Genomic DNA, 20,680 nt, shown 5'->3' on the forward strand with positions numbered 1-20,680 from the left:
CTTTCCACTTCCTTCAGTGGCTGAGGGAATGGTCTAGAACATGGCTGACAGATATAGTGTCAATAAGTGTTATTCATTTTGATAGAAAAAGCAGAAGGTTTTCACGTGGTGGTAAGCTGGCAAGCACAGGTGTGCAAAGGGATCTGGGTGTCCTTCATTTCAAACAGTCTGCTCCCTCCATTGCAAAAGGATTTGAGTCCAAGGATAAAGGTGTCTTACTGCAGTCGTATACAGCCTTAGTGTGACCTCACCTGGAGCATCGTGTACAGTTTTGGTTTCTTTATCTAAGGAAGTACAATAGAGATTCATCAGACTGATCCCTGGGACAGTTGTGATGTTTTATAGAATCCCTACAGTGTGGAAGCAGGCCATTTGGCCCATTGAAGTCACACTTACCCTCCAAAAGCATCCCACCCAGACCCTATCTCTGCATTTACCATGAGTAACCCACCTAACCTGCATAATCCCTGAACATTGTGGACAATTTATCATGATCAATCCACCTAACCCACAAATCTTTGGACCATGGGAGGAAACAGAGCACCCACTGGGCCACACAGACATGGGGAGAATAAGCAAACTCCACACAGTCACCCAACTATAGAATCGAACCTTGGTCCCTGGTTCTGTGAGGCAGCAGTGCTAACCACTGAGCCACCATGCCACCCCTGTGGAGGAGAGATTGACGACAGCTTTGAAAAATGACAGTTAGCCTCTTGAAAAATTACAAAATCATTTTGAACTGTGACAGGATGGATCTAGATTGGATGATTCCCCATGGCAAGTGACAATAGAATCAGGGAAACAGCCTCAGGATAAGGGTTACAGCATAAGGTTTCATCTTAAGACTGAGATGAAGAGGGATTTCTCCATGTCAGAGGATAGTGAATCTTTGGAATTTTTCACGTCAGAGGCTGTGAAAGCTCAATCATTGAGCAGCTTCAAGACAGAAATCAAGAGGTTTCTAAAGATTAATAATGTGAAGAGGAATGGAGACAGTGCAGGTAAATGACATTCAACCCCATTTAACCTTGCTCTCGAGCACTGTCTCAGAGCTCACACTTGTTATCTCTGGACTGAGAGTCCTGCAGAAGGTAGTTCAGTATCTTGGGACTGATATAATCCAAACCTGACCCGTGATGATCAGAAAGTCTAACCTGACCCGTGATGATCAGAAAGTCTAACCTGACCCGTGATGATCAGAAAGTCTAACCTGACCCGTGATGATCAGAAAGTCTAACCATGCAAGTCATGAGTTGGCACTTCCAGCCTCTGAGCCAAGCTACAGGCTTCTCATTCTGGAGCTGGATGGAGCTTTTAACCTGGCAATGAATTTCAGATAATGAACCATTTGAAACATCATGAATCTATTTATGGACTTACAGCAGTGATGAGGCTATCAATCTCAGTACAAAGGGCCAGTGCTGAGGGAGTGCCGTACTGTCAGAGGGTCAGTACTGAGGGAGTGCCGCACTGTCAGAGGGTCAGTACTGAGGGAATGCCGCACTGTCAGAGGGTCAGTACTGAGGGAGTGCCGCACTGTCAGAGGGTCAGTACTGAGGGAGTGCTGCACTGTCAGATGGTCAGTGCTGAGGGAGTGCCGCACTGTCAGATGGTCAGTGCTGAGGGAATGCCGCACTGTCAGAGGGTCAGTGCTGAGGGAGTGCCGCACTGTCGGATGGTCAGTGCTAAGGGAATGCCGCACTGCCGGAGGGTCAGTGCTCAGGGAGTGCTGCACTGTCAGAAGGTCAGTGCTGAGGGAGTGCCGCACTGTCAGAGGGTCAGTGCTGAGGGAGTGCCGCACTGTCAGAGGTTCAGTGCTGAGGGAGTGCTGCACTGTCAGAGGGTCAGTGCTGAGGGAGTGCTACACTGTCACAGGGTAGAATTAGAACACTAATTCACTTCAAAAAGTACCTGCCTCTGTTCTCTCTCCTGTAGAACCTTCAATGTCCCAGAGTTTCGAATTGTACCCATATGAGGGAAATGCAGGTAGGCAGGTCCTGAGTAACCTCAGTCCAAAGGGCATTTCAGGGGGAGTGGGAGGGGATGCCTGAGGCTTGTGGAGATTGAACGTTTCCTCTTGGGGTCTAAGACAGCATTCACACTCCTGCTCCTCCTAGCCACACAATCCCTGTAAAATAAACCCTTTCGCATCCGTGGCATCTGCTGGTTTTGACTGGGCTCTGCTGTTTTGGTCAGACAGCTTTCAATTGTTGATAAATTGTGCAAATACCTTTGCTCACTACTCTCTGTACTTCTTTAGACTGTAACAGGAATATTTTCTTTAATATGAGATTCCAGCTTCCATACATTTTAATTAAGAAAGTGCAGCTTTTCTTTGTGAAATGCTGCATTTGTGGTGATGGTTTTCACTAACAAGCAGCTCTCTGTTTCCTATTAACATAGTCCCCAGTGAGGTATGAGTAAACTATGATACTGAGGTACAGCTAGCTGCATGAACTCTGTCACTGCTGTGACATATTGCCTCTGAATGTATTCAATATGAATACATTTCCTGCATTAACATACATTAGGTAATAAACCTCCAAACTGGGCTGCTGAGCAGATGAGAATGTTTCTAAACTGCTGTTTCTCTGAAAGGGCTTTGGACTGAATTTCATCACGTGATCAATAACAGTTTAGCTCTATAATATAGTTTGATTCTAATTGTTGAGTTCATTCTCTTTCTGCCACAGCTTTGAATTATGATTGTTCAGGAATATGGATGGAAGGCTACTAACAACACATACAAGTTGACCATGGGTTTACTTATACAGCACATTCCAGAATGAGGCACTGTCCTAACATTAATCAAGTGTGAAGTAAGTGTAACGTTATAGCCCAAACTAACTCTTCTGCAGAGTTTCCTTCCGGTGTCTGCCCTGAATCTGAATTGACTGACTTCCTCCTTCACCCTTCCCGTACTGCCCAACAGTTTCTATAATCTTAGATCACTGGTCAAGTGTAAGATGTAAACCATTTTGCTGAATTCAGTTTGTACTATGCAAGCCAGCAAACTGTGAAAATTGTAACATTCAAGAACCAGACAGTTTCGAGCTGTTGCTACATTCAACCATTCCGAAATATTAGTGACGCTCCAATGTGCCGTGGAATAAGTGGGCCTTGTTTTAAGATTTTCAATAGGCCACCCTGAACAGGTCACTCAGAGCAGTTAAAAGGCTGCAAGCAGTTTGTTAGCAATAGATGAAGAAGAAGGTGGTGAACCTTAAGTCACTTTATCAGCTTCATGGTACTGAAAGGAGACTGTCTGCCAGAGAGCTGGCAAGTGGGCAAAGAAAAGTCAATAAGTAGCGATGATCTGTTAATGTGTTTGGACAAAGGAACATCCAGGAGTGAGGGCATTCTACTAAAGTACTGCAAATGGTTCAGGCTGGTGATTAGATGCTAGATTACAGCCTCATGAATCCCGGAGGAAATTATCTCCTGAGACAGAAGTGAGGAACTGGGAGGCAAGCAGTTGTTGAGGTGTTCCTGATGGAGTGGCTTTTGAGTGAGTTCCAAAGTTAGGTCTTTGAAAAAGAAGAAATTGGAAACCTTTGTTAAGTTTAGCAAACTTCAGTAAGTTGTGCGAACTTCAGTAAGGCATTTGACAAGATTCCCCATGGGAGACTGGTTTGCAAGGTTAGATCTTATGGAATACAGGGAGAACTAACCATTTGGACACAGAACTGGCTCAAAGGTAGAAGACAGAGGGTGGTGGTGGAGGGTTGTTTATCAGACTGGAGGCCTGTGACCAGTGGAGTGCCACAAGGATCGGTGCTGGGTCCACCCATTTTCACCATTTATATAAATGATTTGGATGTGAGCATAAGAGGTATAGTTGGTAAGTTTGCAGATGACACCAAAGTTGGTGGTGTAGTGGACAGTGAAGAGGGTTACCTCAGATTAAAACAGGATCTGGACCAGATGGGCCAATGGGCTGAGAAGTGACAGATGGAGTTTAATTCAGATAAATGTGAGGTGCTGCATTTTGGGAAAGCAAATCTTAGCAGGACTTATACACTTAATGGTAAGGTCCTAGGGAGTGTTGCTGAACAAAGAGACCTTGGAGTGCAGGGGTTCATAGCTCCTTGAAAGTGGAGTCACAGGTAGATAGCATAGTAAAGAAGGCATTTGGTATGCTTTCCTTTATTGGTCAGAGTATTAATTACAGGAGTTGGGAGGTCATGTTGTGGCTGTACAGGACATTGGTTAGGCCACTGTTGGATATTATGTGCAATTCTGGTCTCCTTCCTATTGGAAGGATGTTGTGAAACTTGAAAGGGTTCAGAAAAGATTTACAAGGATGTTGCCAAGGTTGGAGGATTTGAGCTATAGGGAGAGGCTGAACAGGCTGGGGCTGTTTTCCCTGGAGCGTCAGAGGCTGAGGGGTGACCTTATAGAGGTTTACAAAATCATGAGGGGCATGGATAGGATAAATAGACAAAGCCTTTTCCCTGGGGTCGGGGAGTCCAGAACTAGAGGGCATAGGTTTAGGGTGAGAGGGGAAATATAAAAAAGGGACCTAAGGGGCATCCTTTTCACTCGGGGGTGGTGTGTGTATGGAATGAGCTGCCAGAGGAAGTGTTGGAGGCTGGTACAATTGCAACATTTAAGAGGCATCTGGATGTGTAGATGAATAGGAAGGGTTTGGAGGGATATGGGCCGGGTGCTGGCAAATGGGACTAAATTAGGTTGGGACATCTGGTCGGCATGGACAAGTTAGATTGAAGGATCTGTTTTCATGCTGTATATATCTATGACTCTAAATGTCTGGGACTTGTTGAGAAGGATACTCTATCTCTGGAGTAGCAATAGTTTAATCGTGTTATCAGTTAACTGTTAATCCAGAGACCCAGGTAATGTTCCAGGGACCTGGGTTCGAATCCCACCTTGGTAGATAAAGAACAAAGAACAAAGAAAATTTACAGCCCAGGAACAGGCCCTTCAGCCCTCCAAGCCTGAGCCGATCCAAATGTACTGTCTAATCCTGTCGGTCAATTCCTAAGCATCTGTATCCCTCTGCTCCCCACCTACTCATGCATCTGTCCAGATGCATCTTAAATGAATCTACCATGCCTGCCTCTACCACCTCTGCTGGCAATGCGTTCCAAAAGCCCACCACCCTCTGTGTGAAGTACTTGCCGTGTGTATCCCCCCTTAAACTTTTCACCTCTCACCTTGAAAGCATGACCTCTGGTTATTGAATCCTTCACCCTGGGAAAAAGCTTGTCTCTATCCACCCTGTCTATACCCTTCATGATTTTGTAAACCTCAATCAGGTCCTCCCCTCAATCTCCATTTTTCTATTGAAAATAAACCTAACCTACTCAACCTCTCTTCATAGCTAGCACCTTCCATACCAGTAGGATGGTAGAATTCAATAAAAATCTGGAATTATGACAATGAAATCATTGTTGATTATTGGGAAAAACTCATCTAGTTCATTAGTGCCGTCTTGGGAAGGAACTTTGTCAAATTCACCTAGTCTGGCCTACATGTGACTCCAGATCCATTAGCATTGTGGTTGATTGTTAATAGCCTACTGGGCAATGAGGGATCGGCAGTAAATGCTGGTCTAACCAGCAATGTCTGCTTCCTGTGAATGAATAAAAGAAACCTTTGTCAACCATTCATTCACGCCTTTTTGAAAAGGGAAACTGTGCAGTACTTGACTGACTAACACAAGGAAATAATCCACTTTAAATCATATTCGTTATTGAACCAGTACCTGGTGCAGACATGCTCGTCCACAATATTATTAGTGGAGGTTCAAAGTTTGTCTCCAACTTGTAAGGTGTAAAGGTAGCAGGCCAAAACTGGGAAGCTAAGAGGCACTGTGAGCCATCAGCAGCAGCAGTATTGTACTCTATAACCTCATGACCAAGAATATTCCTAACCTCCTGTAGGGAATAAACCCAGAACTCTTTGTTCAATAAGCTCCAGTTCAATAATGGCCAGTGTATTAACTCAATAATTTACTATTGAGCCAGATAGGCTGCTACTTAACAAGAACCTCGTTTCCTGATCTTGCAGTACAGGGACTGTATTGTATTTTGGTAAAACAAACAAAGGCAGGACTTATACAATTAAAAATAGGGTATTGGGTAATGTTGTAGAACAGAGAGGCTTAGGGGGTTCAGGTACATAATTCTTTGAAGTTTGTGTCACAGGTAGACAGGGTGGTTAAGAAGGCATTTGCTTGTTTGTGTTCATTACTCAGACCTTTGAGTACAGGTGTTGGGATGCCATGTTGAGGTTGTACAGAACATTAGTGAAGCCTCTTCTGGACTTTTCTGTCCAGTTTTGGTCACCCTGGCATAGGAAAGATATTATTAAGCTGGAGAGGGATCAGAAGAGATTTACCAGGATGCTGTTGGGACCGGAGGGTTTGAATCATGTGGAGCGGCTGGGTAGGCTGGGACTCTTTTCACTGGAACATAGGAGGTTGAGGATCTTTTAGAGGTTTATAAAATCATGAGGGGCATTGGTAAGGTGAATGGCAGGTGTCTTTTTCCTATAGTGAAGGATTTCAAGACCGGGGGCATGTTTTTAAAGTGAGGGAAGAAAGATTTAAAAAAGACATGGGGGCAACTTTTTTTTATACTGAATGATTGATGTGTGGGATGGAATTCCAGAAAAAGTGGTGGATATGGGTACAGTTACAATGTTTAAGAGACATGAATAGTAACTGTTTGGAGGGATGATGGACAAGTGCAGGCAGGTGAGACTAGTTTAGTTTGTGGTTATGGTCGGCATGGACTGGTTGGTCTGATGGGTCTGTTTCTGTGCTGTATGACTCTGTGGCTCATCTTTATCTAATCATTTTGATTCAGATTCTAAACTCAAACTAATTTTTTTAAAAATCAAACATATAACAACAAATACTATTATTTTCACTATCGACCACTTTCCCTGGTCATTGTGGGTCAAATCCGAATGTTCAAGGACAGCTAAATGGTATCAGTGTGGTTGCTAAGAAACTAGGGTAGTTAAGTGTGCGTGGGATTAAATGGTCATTGGAGCCTTGGCAACAAATGCATTTTTCCATGCCCATAATCTGAAAAGTCAAAAATGAAGGCACCAAAAGCGTGTAATTAATAAAGAGCAAATTAAAAGTCCCTACAACACAATGAGCAGTTGCCTCTAGCTCTCTTCCTGGAGATGTGGAGGTCATGTGGCCCAGCTCCCTTAGTCACAGATCTCTCCTCACTCCTCATCTGAATGAGCAGGCACATATGAAAGCTGAGAGAGTGCGGGTGAATTTAACCAACCCACCAGTGGCAGGGGTCCATGGTGAGAACGGCCGATTTCCTTCACAACAGGACAGAGTGAACTAGATGGATTTTTTTGACATCCTAGAACAGATTCATCTGATGCCATGAGAACAGTCAGTTACTTTGCTGCAGTGTAAAATTGAGCAGGACCAAAAACAGCCAGTCAACAGCGTCCATTTCTGCAGGGTGTGGTTAGAGTAGAATTACACCCAGTGATTGGTGGAAAGCCATTTAGGAAGATACAAATATGAGACGACCATTTGGTTTCTTGATTATGGTTGGTCTACATCTCAATACCTGCTTTGATTCCAAAGCTCTTTAATGGTTTTTTACCCAACAACACTATACCTATCTCAGTTTCAACATTTTCAACTGACTCCCCACCTCAACTGCATTTTGCAGGAGAGAGAGAGTTCTGGATTTTGTGTCAGGAACTGCTTCCTGACATCATCCCTAAATGATATGGCTTGAATTTTAAGGATCTCTGTCTTGTTCTGGACTCTTCCAACAAAAGAATTGGTTTTCAGGGAAGGATTATCAGAACAGAAACAAATCCTATTGTCCCCTGAGATTCACTCTCTTTTGTCAGAGAAGGTTGATAGCAGCAAGCCTGGAATCCTGCCTGATCAGTCTCCCTTCCTGAGTTGGGATACTGAAACAAACTGTATTGTAGCCAATAAGCTGTCTGCTCTCTGCTGACTTCAGTAGTTTCCCCACTAAGACACACTTGGTGTAATTATAGAAACAAAGAGGGGACCTCACAACAAATGACTTTATTTCCCTGTGTCCGTATAATCAGCGTAATATGGTAATACACTTCATTATCAACCAGGCATTAATCTGTGAATGTGCGACTTGTGGGTTCCCAAAGTTCAGAGTTAATGGATCCAAAAAGGAGGAGATAAGGAAGGCAGAGGGAGAGGCGAGGAGAGGCTGATTTGGAGAACTGAGTAACTGTAAAAGAAGCTTTATTCTGTATCTAACCCTATGCTGTCCCTGTCCTGGGGTGTTCAATGGGGACAGTGTAGAGGGAGCTGTACTCTGATCTAACCCCGTGCTGTCCTTGTCCTGAGAGTGTTTGAGGGGGACAGTGTAGAGGGAGCTTTGTCCTGTACCTAACCCCATGCTGTCTCTGCCTTGGGAGTGCTTGATGGGGGATAATGTAGAGAGAGCTTTACTCTGTATCTAACTCCGTGTTGTAGTTCTCCTGGGAGTGTTTGATGGGGACAGTGTAGAGGGAGCTTTACTCTGTATCTAACCCCATGCTGTCCCTGCCCTGGGAATACTTGATGAGGCTACTGCATGTGTGAAATAACATTGCTGACCCAGTAGTTGATAAAACTCACGTGAAAAAGCACGATTTATTTCTGAAGAAGCTGCTGAATTCATTGTCTGCTGTGCATTCACCCCACACCCCTTTCAATAATCTCAAATGGGTCCGAAGTAAATCAAAAACTGTCAAAGATATCAGCGTGAATTGGCAGCAGAGAACTCATACAGTATGAAGTGATAAGGTCCAGAAATGTTACAGTGATAAAGGATACTACAGAGATCAGTACTGGAGAGAATGATAAACACTTCTTTGATGTACTCAGTGAAATATGGGCTGTATCACTCTGGCAGATGAGATCTTTAGAAGCTGCAGAAGTAAGGAAATGGTTCTTGATCCAAATCTGCAATGTGGCCAAACTGCTTATAAACCAACACAGACAGCTAGTCCCAGGAGAGGGAGAAAGGGTCAAGGCCATTTCCTTGGAGGGTGTGTAATATATTTGAAGATGTTGGGTGTTCGCTGATGGGCTTCACTTCTTTAACACATTTTGTCTGTGTTCTGTTTACATTAGATGCAGTTCAGTGACTAAAGCTAGCGGGGTAACAGGGTTGTCAAGTTGATTTATGAGCACATCAACCCAAGTTTCTGTGTGTTGTGCAAGACTGACAGCGGCAGTTCATTAAATCTGGGTCCTGAGTGACTCAGAACTTGGCGTCCGTCCTGCTGTTTAAACGTCAACTTTAACCCTCTGAGCCACACCACTTGTTTTTCAATTTTCTGCTTTCCTCTCCTGAAGGCGCAGACTCTTGTAGTTCCACAGGTGTTTGTGTTTCCTCAATCGGTCTCCCCACTGACTGAACTTCAGGTGAAGCCTTTAGCAATGCTAGTCAGCTGACTTGGGGTTGGGTCACCAATGTGTTTATTGATACTGGGGTGGTATCCCAAAAGAAAACCCTGCCTTCCCAATCCTGGAAAATATAAATGTAACTTAAGCACAGGAAAATCCCACAAAGTTGTAATAATGTACAAAAAATCAATGTCAGTGACATCTGTGCAGGGATAACAATTGGCCATGACCATTGGTGAGACCGCCCCCAATTTTCTTTAAAATATTACTGAGTCCCATTGTGTCCACCTGAATGCTGAGATAGGCTGTCTGATACATCTCATCCAAAAGACAGCAGCTCTAACAACACAGCATTCCCTCAGCACTGCACTGAGACTACATGATGGATTTGAGACAGTGCAATGGGATGACAAAACCATTGATCTCAGAGGTAAGAATGTCAGCCATTGAGTTACACCGAACACGAGTGGTTTAAGAAGTCATTCAGCTAATTTGGGATGGGAATTCAATGAGAAGCCTCCCAGTAACATTTACTAAACACTGAAAACATTTACTAAAGGCTAAAATACTACATATGAGACTAAAAGTTACAAAATAAGTCAGGCAATGGTTCCACAAACAGGCAGGAGTTTTAACATTTCACCTTCCTGAGGGGCTGGTATCATGTTAGGCTCCTTCACTCTGTCCTACCATTCTGATACGGGGCACCATTAGAACCAAGGAATTGACACATAATCCAAATTTGTAATGTAACTGAACAGCTGAGGCAAGGAGTCTCAGCTCAGTGGAGGGATGAAGACTTTGATCTCCAGACTTCAGTCCAGATATTGCTCTTTGGGGACAGGTAAGTTAAGGGTTTGTGAAATGATATGGCCTTTTAGTATTCAGCAGCTCTCTGACTTATGTTCCAGACAGTCAGGGAAAAACAAAATACAATCTGTACATACTCACATTAGAAGCAGTCACCTCAAACAAAACCACCACCACTGTAGACTGCTCCCAGGTGAATCACCAATTCATGCTCAATACCTATTTCCAACTCTCTTCCTAACTTTTGCATGAAATGTGGGTGTTTTTGATAAGGAACATTGTTGTCCATCACTAACAGCCAATGAGAAGGTGGTGGTGGTGCCTTTTTGAACTATTACGGCCTGTTGTGATGTAGGAACACCCGGAATTTGACCCAGCAGCAGTGAAGGTACAGCGATATACCTGTATTTCCAAGTCAGGATGGTGCTTGGCTTGGAGGTGAACTTGCAGGGGGTTGTGTTCTCATGTATCTGCTGCCCTTGTCCTTCTACAGTCGTAGTCAATGCTTCAGAAGGTGCTGTGGACAGGGCCTGGTGAATCACTGCACTCATCGCGAAGGTGGTAATGCTGCTGCTACTGTGTGTCAGTAGTGGAGGGGCTGATTTTGTAATGTAGTGGATGTGGTGCCATTCAACTGAGTATTCTGGGTGATGTTGAGATTCTTTTGTGTTATTGGAGCTGCAGTCATCCTGGCAATCAGAGATTATTCTCTCGCACTCCTGACTTGTACCTCTTAAATGGTGGTCATGGTTTGGTGAGTCAAGAAGTGAGTTACTCACTGCAGGATTCCCAGCTTCTCACTTGTTCTTGTATCTGCTGTATTATGTGGTGAGTCCAGTTGTGTTTCTGGTCAATGGTAACCTCTGGGATGTTGATAGTGGGGGTTTCAATGATAGCGAGGATTGAATGTCAAGGATAGTGGTTAGATTCTCTCCTGTTATAGATGGTCTTTGCCTGGCATTTGTGTGACATCAATGTTAAGTACTCAATTAAGATACAATTAACACATTGTATGTTTAATCAGACTGATAATCAAACGATTGTTATTGAAAGACTAGTGGACACTAAATGAAAGAAGGAGCATGGCATCAGGGTGTGGATGTGGAGGTGATTCTCCCAGGTCTTGTAGCCTCCTCTTGCTCTGAGTGTATTCTTAAGAAGATGCATGGTGTAACTTTCACAAAGCAACATCCCAGAGAAACAGAAGGTGAAAACAGAGAATGGTTGACAGGGAACCTCAAGACAATATCAAAGCAGTTTTTCAAGAGTGGTACAAGGCATACATTTTAAAAATCATCATTGGAGACTTTGATAACTTCCACAAAAACGGCTGATGATCCTGTTTCGAGCAAAGGGACTAAAACAGACGTTGCTGAAATAGCTCAGCAGGTCTGGCAGCATCTGTGAACAGAAATCAGAGTTCACTTTTTGGGTCGAGTGACCCTCCCTCTGAAGTCAGAATTAATTAGAACAAAGGGAATTGTTCTCCTTTGAGACACTCTCTCTTGTTCAAAATAACCATGTGCAGTGAAAGGAATGGAGCACTTTCAATTTCAGACATTCAAGTGAGAAATATTAGTGACCAAGCGTAACATAAGGAGGACAGATGGCTGAAGGACCATGTCTACCGCAATGCTAATTGAGCAATGACAGGCCAGCTCAGCCATGGGGTAACTGAAACCATGAAGTGGTGAGTGGCGAGGGAGGACTGCCCTGTGCTCAATTGGCTAACTGGCCTGGAGACAAGGCAAAGGGAAGGGGTGCCCTAGTTTTGGTACTCTCCATCCATTTGGAGGAGCCCTATGCACCCCTGAAAACCCCTCCACAAACACCAATGCACCTACACTATTCCCATCAAACACTCCCTGGACAAGGACAGCCCGGGGTTAGATATAGAGTAAAGCTCCCTCTGCACGGTCTCCCAAACCCTCCCAGGATAGGGACAGCACAGATTAGATGCAATGAAATATAATGCCAAATATTTTCACATCATTTAAATGTTGATGTCCCAATAACTTCCCCATACATCAACGAAGTGTCCTTAACATTTTGAGGTTGGCTCTTGCAGCTTTGTAGTCTTTCAGGATTGTACCAACTTTGTACCAACCAATAGCTCTTTCTGGCTGCTGCAACTAAAACAGAGTCGAGACGATCAGTAAGGACGCCTGTCCTGAGAGTATCTGAGGGAGACTGTGCAGTCTTTGGAAAAGAATCAGTTGATTCCAGTGTTTGGGTTGTAACGCAGCATTCTAATCCTCATTGATGCATTTACCTCCTAGCCTCCTCCTCAATTCTATAATTATATGAGGAATTTTGCAAAGCTTTGGAAGGGTCATGACCCATACCCTTCAATCCATCAGAAACACCCAGACACATTGTCTTCATTAGAGGCCCATTTGCTTTGCCCTTATCCCCTTGCACTGTTCCTAGCTTTGCACAGACTGTGAACTACTCTCTACGTGGCTCTCCCAGGAGTCACCTTGTGTGTGCCTGGAATATACAACTCTGAACCCGTGAGGTTCTGCCAGATGGATAGTATAGACAGCATGTGCTAAATATAGGAGAATCACACTGAATGAGAGAGGGAATAATTTTGCAATCTTGAAGCTATTATAGGTTTTAATGGACATGTGTGACCATAAGGATTTGACAGCAGGGGTCAACAAGAATGGGAAATGTTTGAAAATATTTTCATTTCAAAGTGGATTCTTGTTTTCTTTAAAATGCTTTCGACCACATTTTGATTTTTTTTTCATTTTGTTCTCCTTGATGTCAGAAACTGTCATAGAGATCTCTCCAAACATTTTACATTTTTGACACTGATGTTTTTCAATATGCAACACTCCCAGGACAACTATAGTACGGGGTTAGACACAGAGTAAAGCTACCTCTTCATTGCCCCTAATAAAACACTCTCAGGACAGGGACATGGGGTTAGATACAGAGCACAGCTCCATCTGCCTGAATGATCTGCTTCAATGCAAATCTCTCAAGTCATCATAACACAAGAAATAGGAGCTGGAGTTGGCCCAAATCATCAAGGCAACTTCTCCTTTCAATAAATCAGAGCTAATCTGACTCTGGGCTAAACTCCCTTTATATCTGCTCTGTAATCTTTGACTCCCCTGTCAATGAAAAATCTGTCAAACTCAGCCTTGAATGCATTCAATGATCCAGAATCCAGTGCTCTCGAGCAAGAAACTTCCAAAAATTAATGACCCTTTTGAGAGAGAAAAAAAAGTCACCCTCATCACTATCTTAAAAGGGAGATCCTTGATACTTAGTCTGTGCCTCTGAATAGGACTGGATGATTGGAAGGAGGTGAATGTTATTCCTCTGTTCAAGGGATTAGATTAGATTACATTACACCGTGGAAACAGGCCCTTCAGCCCAACAAGTCCACACCAACCCGCCGAAGCACAACCCACCCATACCCCTACATTTACCCCTTACCTAACACGACGGAATAGTGAAATCCCTGGAAATTATAGACCAGTCAGTCCTATGTCTGTGGTAAGCAAGGAACTGGAAAGGATTCTGAGAGATAGGATTTATGACTATTTGGAAAGACATAGTTTGATTAGAAATAGTCAGCCTGGCTTTCTGAGGGGCGGGTCATGCCTCACAAGCCTTATTGAGGATGTGACGAGACAAATTGATGAAGGACGAGCAATGGATGTGGTGTTATATGATTTCAGTAAAGCATTTGATAAGGTTCCTCATGGTAGGCTCATTCAGAAAGTGAAGAAGTATGGGTTACAGGGACATTTGGCCGTCTGGATACAGAATTAGTTGGCTGAAAGAAGACAGCGAGTGGTAGTGGATGGAAAGTATTCCGCCTGGAGGTCAGTGACTGCTGGTGTCCCACAGGGATCTGTTCTAAGGCCTCTGCTCTTTGTAGTTTTTATAAATGACTTTGATAAAGAAGTGGAATGGTGGGTTAGTGAGTTTGCTGATGACACAAAGGTCGGTGGTGTTGTAGATAATGTCGAGGGTTGTTACAGGCTACAACAAGACATTGACAGGATACAGAGCTGGGCTGAGAAGTGGCAGATGGAGTTCAACCTGAATAAATGTGAAGAGATTTCTTTTGGAAGGTTGAAGTTGAACGCAGAATATAGGGTTAAAGATAGGATTCTCGGCAGTGTGGAGGAACAGTGGGATGTTGGGTCCCACGGACATGGATCACACAAAATTGCCACCCAGGTTGATGGGTTGTTAAGAAGATGTATGGTGTTTTGGCTTTCATTAACAGGGCTTAAGAACAATGAGGGTCGGTGTGGACTTGTTGGGCCAAAGGGCCTGTTTCCACGCTGTAATGTAATCTAATCTAATCCCTTTCTTGAACAGAGGAATAACATTCACCTCCTTCCAATCATCCAGTCCTATTCCCGTGTAAAGTGAGAATGCAAAGATCATTGCCAGAGACATAACAATCCCATTCCTCACTTCCCGCAGTAATCTTGGATATATCTAGTCTGACCCTGCGGACTTATCTATCTTGATACTTCCTACATCCACCTCCTTAATATCAATCTGTTCAAGCCTATTAACTTGGTCCATGGTGTTCTCACTATCAACAAGGTCCCTCTCTCTAGTGAATACTGAAGCAAAACACTCATTTAGGCAGCTCTGTAAAATCCTGGTTAGATCACACTTTGAATATTGTGTCCAGTTCTGGTTGCCTCATTATCGGAAGGATGTAGATACTTTAGAGAGGGTGCAGAGGAGATACTGCCTGGATTAGAGGGCTTGTCTTATGAAGAGAGGTTGACTGAGCTTGGGCTTTTCACACTGGAGAGAAGAAGAGAGTGGTGGGTGTGTGGAATGCACTGCCAGCAGTGATAGTAGAGTCAGAAACATTAGGGACATTTAAGCAACTGCTGGACAAGGACATGGATGCCAGTAAATTGAAGGTTAGGTTGATCTTTGATTAAGATAAATGCTCAGCACAACATTGTGGGCCGAAGGGCCTGTACTGTGCTGTACTGTTCTATGTTCTATGTCAAACCCCTCTTACTCTTTGAAATTTCACTCAGGGTAGGCCCAACCTGCTGAACGTTTCCTCATTAGACAAAATAAGGGTGGCACAGCAGCTCAGTGGTTAGCACTGCTGCCCCACAATGCCAGGGACCTGGATATGATTCCTCACTCTCGGGCGACTGTCTGTGTGGAGTTTACACATTCTCCCCGTGTCTGCATGGGTTTCCATCGGATGGTCCTGTCTCCTCCCAAAGTCCAAAGATATGCAGGTTAGGGTGGATTAGCCATGAAAAATTGTCCCACAGTGTCCAGGGATGTGCAGACTTGGTGGATTAGCCCCGGGGAATGCAGGATTACAGGGATGGGGGTGGATCTGGGTGGAATGCTCTGCAGAGAGTCGGTGTGGTCTCAAGGGGCTGAATGGCCTGCTTCCATACTGTCGGGATACAGTGATTGAAAATCATCATTGTAGGAGTTAACCAAGTGATTCTTCTCTGAGCTATTTCAATGGAAGCATAGTTATTTCAATCAATCAGTTCAGTGATCAGGGATAGTCAGCATAGTTTTGTCCAAGGGAAATTGTGTCCCACAAACTTGATTGAGTTTTTTGAGGAAGTAGCCAAGAAGATTAGTGAAAGCAGAGCTGTACACATTGTTTACATGGAATTTAGTAAAGCTTTTGACAAGGTTCCATATGGTAGACTAATTAGTAAAGTTAGATCACAATGGGATATAGGGTGAGCTTATCAATTTGATACAAAATTGGTTTAATGACAGGAGACAGCGTATGTTGGTGGAGGCTTGTTTTTTGGACTGGAGGCCTGTGACCAATGGTGTTCCACAGGGATCGGTGCTGGGTCCACTTTTATTTGTCCTTTATGTGAATGCTTAAGATGAGGATATAGAAGGCATGGTTAATATGTTTGTGGATGACACCAAGATTGGGGGTACAATGGACAGTGAAGAAGGTTATCTAAGATTACAAAGAGAGCATGATCAATTGGGTCAATGGGCTGAAGAGTGGCAAATGGAGTTTAATTTGGACAAATGTGAGACATTGCATTTTATTAAAACAAACAAAAATCAAGACTTAGACAGTTAAAAGTAGTGCATTGGGTAGTGTTGTAGAACACAGAGACCCAGGGATTCAGGTACATAATTCTTTGAAGTTTGCATGATATATAGGCAGGGTGGTTAAGAAGGCATTTAGCACACTTGCTTTCATTGCTCAGACCTCCGAATATAGGTGTTGGGACATCATGCTGAGGTCGTACAGGATGTTGGTGAGGCCTCTTCTGGAATACTGTGTCCAGTTCTGGTCGCCCTGTTATAGGAAGGATATTATTAAACTGTAGAGGGTTCATAAAAGATTTACCAGGAGGTTGCAGTGACTGGAGGGTTTGAATGATAAGGAGACCTGGGTCAACTGGGACTTTTTCACTAAAAGGTAGGAGGTTGAGGGGTGTCCTTATAGAGGTTTATGAAATAATGTGGGGCAGAGAGAAAGTGAATGGCAAGCATCTTTTTTTTCCCGAGGTTTGGGATTTCAAGATGAGGGTGTATATTTTTAAGATGAGAAAAGAAAGATTTAAAAATGACATGAGGGGCAATTTCTTTTTACACAGAATGTGGTTCATGTGTGGAGTGAACTTCCAGAGGAAGTGATAGATCCAGGAACAGTTACAACACTTAAAAGACGTTTAGATAACTGGATTAGATTCCCTACGGTATGAAAACAGGCCCTTCGGCCAAACAAGTCTACACCAACCCTCCGAAAAGTAACTCACCCAGACCCAGTCCCCTACTCTATATTTACCCCTGACTAACGCATCTAACACTTTGGGCAATTTAGCGTGGCCAATTCACCTGATCTGCACATCTTTGGACTGTGGGAGGAGACCGGAGCACCCGGAGGAAACCTACGCAAACACGGGGAGAACGTGCAAACTCCACACAGGCAGTCGCCTGAGGCGGGAATTGAATCCGACTCCCTGGCATTGTCAGGCAGCAGTGCTAACCACTGAGCCACTGTGCCGCCCTAAGTACATGAATGAGAAATGTTTGGAGGAATACAGGTCATGTGCAGAGAGGTGGGACTAGTTTAGTTTGGATAATGGTCAGCACGGATTGGTTGGACCGAAGGGTCTGGCACTTGAACCCACACCATTTGGCTGAGAGGTAGGGACACTACCAAAGGAAGTATAACTCTTCTTAATTAAGGAAACCCAGACTAGATACAATCCTCCAGGTCTCACCAATACTGTGAACTGATGGAACAAGACTCCAGATTGTAATCCCATTACAAAGGAGGGGGAAGTGTTTCGCATTTACTTTCCTCATTACTTGCTCTACCTGCATGCCAATGTTTTGTGATTCATGTATAAGACACCCAGATCCTTCTGTACTGCAATCTCTCTCTTTTTAAATAATATTATGTCTTTCTATTCTTCCTGCCACATTATGTTCCAACTCTCAAATTTCAGCCACTCACCTCTTTGCAGGCTCCTTGTAATCTTATCACACCTTGCTTTCCTACCTACCTTTGAATCATCAAAAACTTGACAACAGGATAGCTGGTTCCTTTACCCAGGTCATTAATACAAGGTATAAATAATTGAGACCACAGCACTGACCCTTAAGGCACTCCATTTGTTACAGTTTACCAATCTTTTCATTGTACTCACTTGAGTACAGTCAGTAGTCACACGACACCAGGTATAATCTAACAGGTTTATTTCAAATCACAAGCTTTTGGAGCGCTGCTCCTTCATCAGGTGAAGGGTGTACATGTGACAATAAAGCTCATTCAGTTCAGTGAAAATTACCTATTTATCCCAACTCTCTGTTTCACAGATGGGTGTCATCTCAAAACCTTTGAAGAGTTGCCTCACTGTAGACAATTTATAGATCAGGAAACTAAGTATATTTGCTCAAAGGGCACTATAATTGCCACAGGTGACTCTAATCTGCATATTGACTGGCCAATCAGATGGGCAAGGCTAACACGGACAGTGAATTTTAGAGTGCATCAGAGATTGCTTCTTAGAACAGTACATTACAGAACCCACCCAAGGATAGGCTGTTTAGTATAATCTGACCGGACTAATAAGATATCTTGTAATTAAGGATTCTCCAGGGAGTAGTGTGGTGATTGTAATGAGGTCAGCCATACAATATGAGGTCCCCGATTGGGGGCTGTTAATATGATCCAATCATGGAGCCTTGGCTGACGTATAAAAAGGAGAGTGTCAGAGATACTGACACACTGGTGGTTGGCTCTGAATGAGGCTGTACTAAAGTCAAGGACTGTTCATGTGTAAATAAAGGGTGACTTGGTAATGGGACACTGACCTCTGTGGAGTTATTTGAGTAACAATCACCACAAGGTAGAATTTCACATTCACTTTGAGGTAGAGCCAGTTGGTTCCCAAACCAGGGTCTTCCACTTAATATAAACATCACATCCATTTTATTTTCTGTATTTTTCAATGCAGACAGAACAGAGGAAAGAATTGTTTTACAGCAAAGGACTGAGGAAGAAATTGCAGTACTTTTTAAACAGCGAGGTACTGTTTCTACTGTTACTTTGTTCATTTGGAAAATGTGGAATTCAATACCAAAGGGATTATGAATTTATGAACAAGGAGCAGACAGTAGGCCATTCAGCCCCTCTAGTATGCTCTGTCATACAGTCATAGAGATGTACAGCATGGAAACAAACCCTTCGGTCCAACTCATCCATTCCGACCAGATATTCTAACCAAATCTCGTCTCATTTGTCAGCATTTGGCCCCTATCCCTCCAAACCCATCCTATTCATATACCCATCCAGATGCTTTTTAAATGCTGTAATTGTACCAGCCTCCACCACTTCCTCTGGCAGCTCATTCCATACCCGTACCATCCTCTGTGTGAAAAGGATGCCCCTTAGGTCTCTTTTATATCTTTCCCCTCTCACCCTAAACCTATGCCCTCTAGTTCTGGACTCCCCAACCCCAGGGAAAAGACTTTGCCTATTTTTCTTATCCATGCCTCTCATGATTTTATAAACCTCTATAAGGTCACTCCTCAGCCTCCGATGATCCGAGGAAAACAGCCCCAGCCTGTTCAGCCTCTCCCTATAGCTCAAATCCTCCAACCCTGGCAACATCCTTGTAAATCTTTTCTGAACCCTTTCAAGTTTCACAACATCTTTCTGATAGGAAGGAGACCAGAATTGCACACAATATTTCAAAAGTTGCCTAACCAACATCCTATATAGCTGCGACATGACCTTCCAACTCCTGTACTCAATTTTCTGACAAATAAAGGAAAGCATACCAACACCTTCTTCACTATCCTATCTATCTGTGACTCTACTTTCAAGGAACTATGAACCTGCACTCCAAGGTCTCTTTGTTCAGCAACACTCCCTAGGACTTTACCATTAAGTGTATAAGACCTGCTAAAATTTGCTTTTCCAAGATGCAGCACCTCACATTTATCTAAATTAAACTCCATCTGCCACTCCTCAGACCATTGGTCTATTTTTAAAATAAGATCATTGTTGATCTGATTAACCTCAAATCAACATTGTCACCTACCCATTATAACCTTCCAAGCCCTTGCTCAACAAAAGCCTATCTTCAAAATATTCAAGAACTTTGCTTCCATCACATTCACAGGAAGAGACTTTTCTCCCCATAGTCCTTGCATCTATTCTTCTGACCAAACTGCATGACCTCACCCTTTCCCATGTTGTACTCCATCTGCCACTTCTTTGCCTACTCTCCTTTGTCCAAATCCTTCTGCAGTCTCTCTGCTTCCTCAATGCTGCCTGTCCCTCCATCTATCTTTGTACCATTTGCATACCCAGCCAGAATGCCCTCAGTTCCTTCATCTAGATCATTAATGTGTAAAATGAAAAGTAGTGGTCCCAACACTGACCCTTGAGGAACACGACTTGTCACCGGCTGCCATCCTGAGAAGACTCTTTTATCCCCACTCTCTGCTTTCTGACAGTCAGCCAATGCTCTATCCACGCTAGCACCTTGCCTCTAACACCATGGGCCCTTATCTTACTCATGTGTGGCACTTTGTCAAAGGCCTTCTTGAAGTCCAGGTAGATAACATCCATTGGGTCTCCTTGGTCTAACCTGATTGTTACCTCCTCAAGGTATTCTAGCAAATTTGTCAGGCATGACCTTCCCTTGATAAAACCAAGCTGACTCTGCCCTATTTTACCATACACTTCCAAGTACACTTTCAGAAATCTCATCCATCATAATGGACTCCAAAATTTTACTAACAACTGAGGTCAGGCTAATCGGCAAATGTCCCAATGCTGACCCCCGGGTAAAAGTTACACAAGAATTATGGGAGAAAGAATAGAAGGTTATGCTGATGTTGCAGCTGTACAAAACTCTGGTGCAGTTGCCCTTGGAGCATTGCATACAGTTCTGGTCACTGCAGGAAGGATGTGGAAGCTTTGGAAAGGGTTCAGAGGCAATT

The 20,680-nt window shown here is 43.5% G+C and overlaps 1 protein-coding gene across 11 annotated transcripts in view; it reads right to left on the minus strand.

Moving 5' to 3' along the window:
• The window catches only part of foxp4 (forkhead box P4), a 395,078-nt gene that overhangs the window by 112,157 nt on the left and 262,241 nt on the right, over positions 1-20,680 (minus strand). The window lies entirely within an intron of this gene.

This window comes from Chiloscyllium punctatum, chromosome 45, assembly GCF_047496795.1.
Source record: "Chiloscyllium punctatum isolate Juve2018m chromosome 45, sChiPun1.3, whole genome shotgun sequence".
NCBI lineage: Eukaryota > Metazoa > Chordata > Chondrichthyes > Orectolobiformes > Hemiscylliidae > Chiloscyllium > Chiloscyllium punctatum.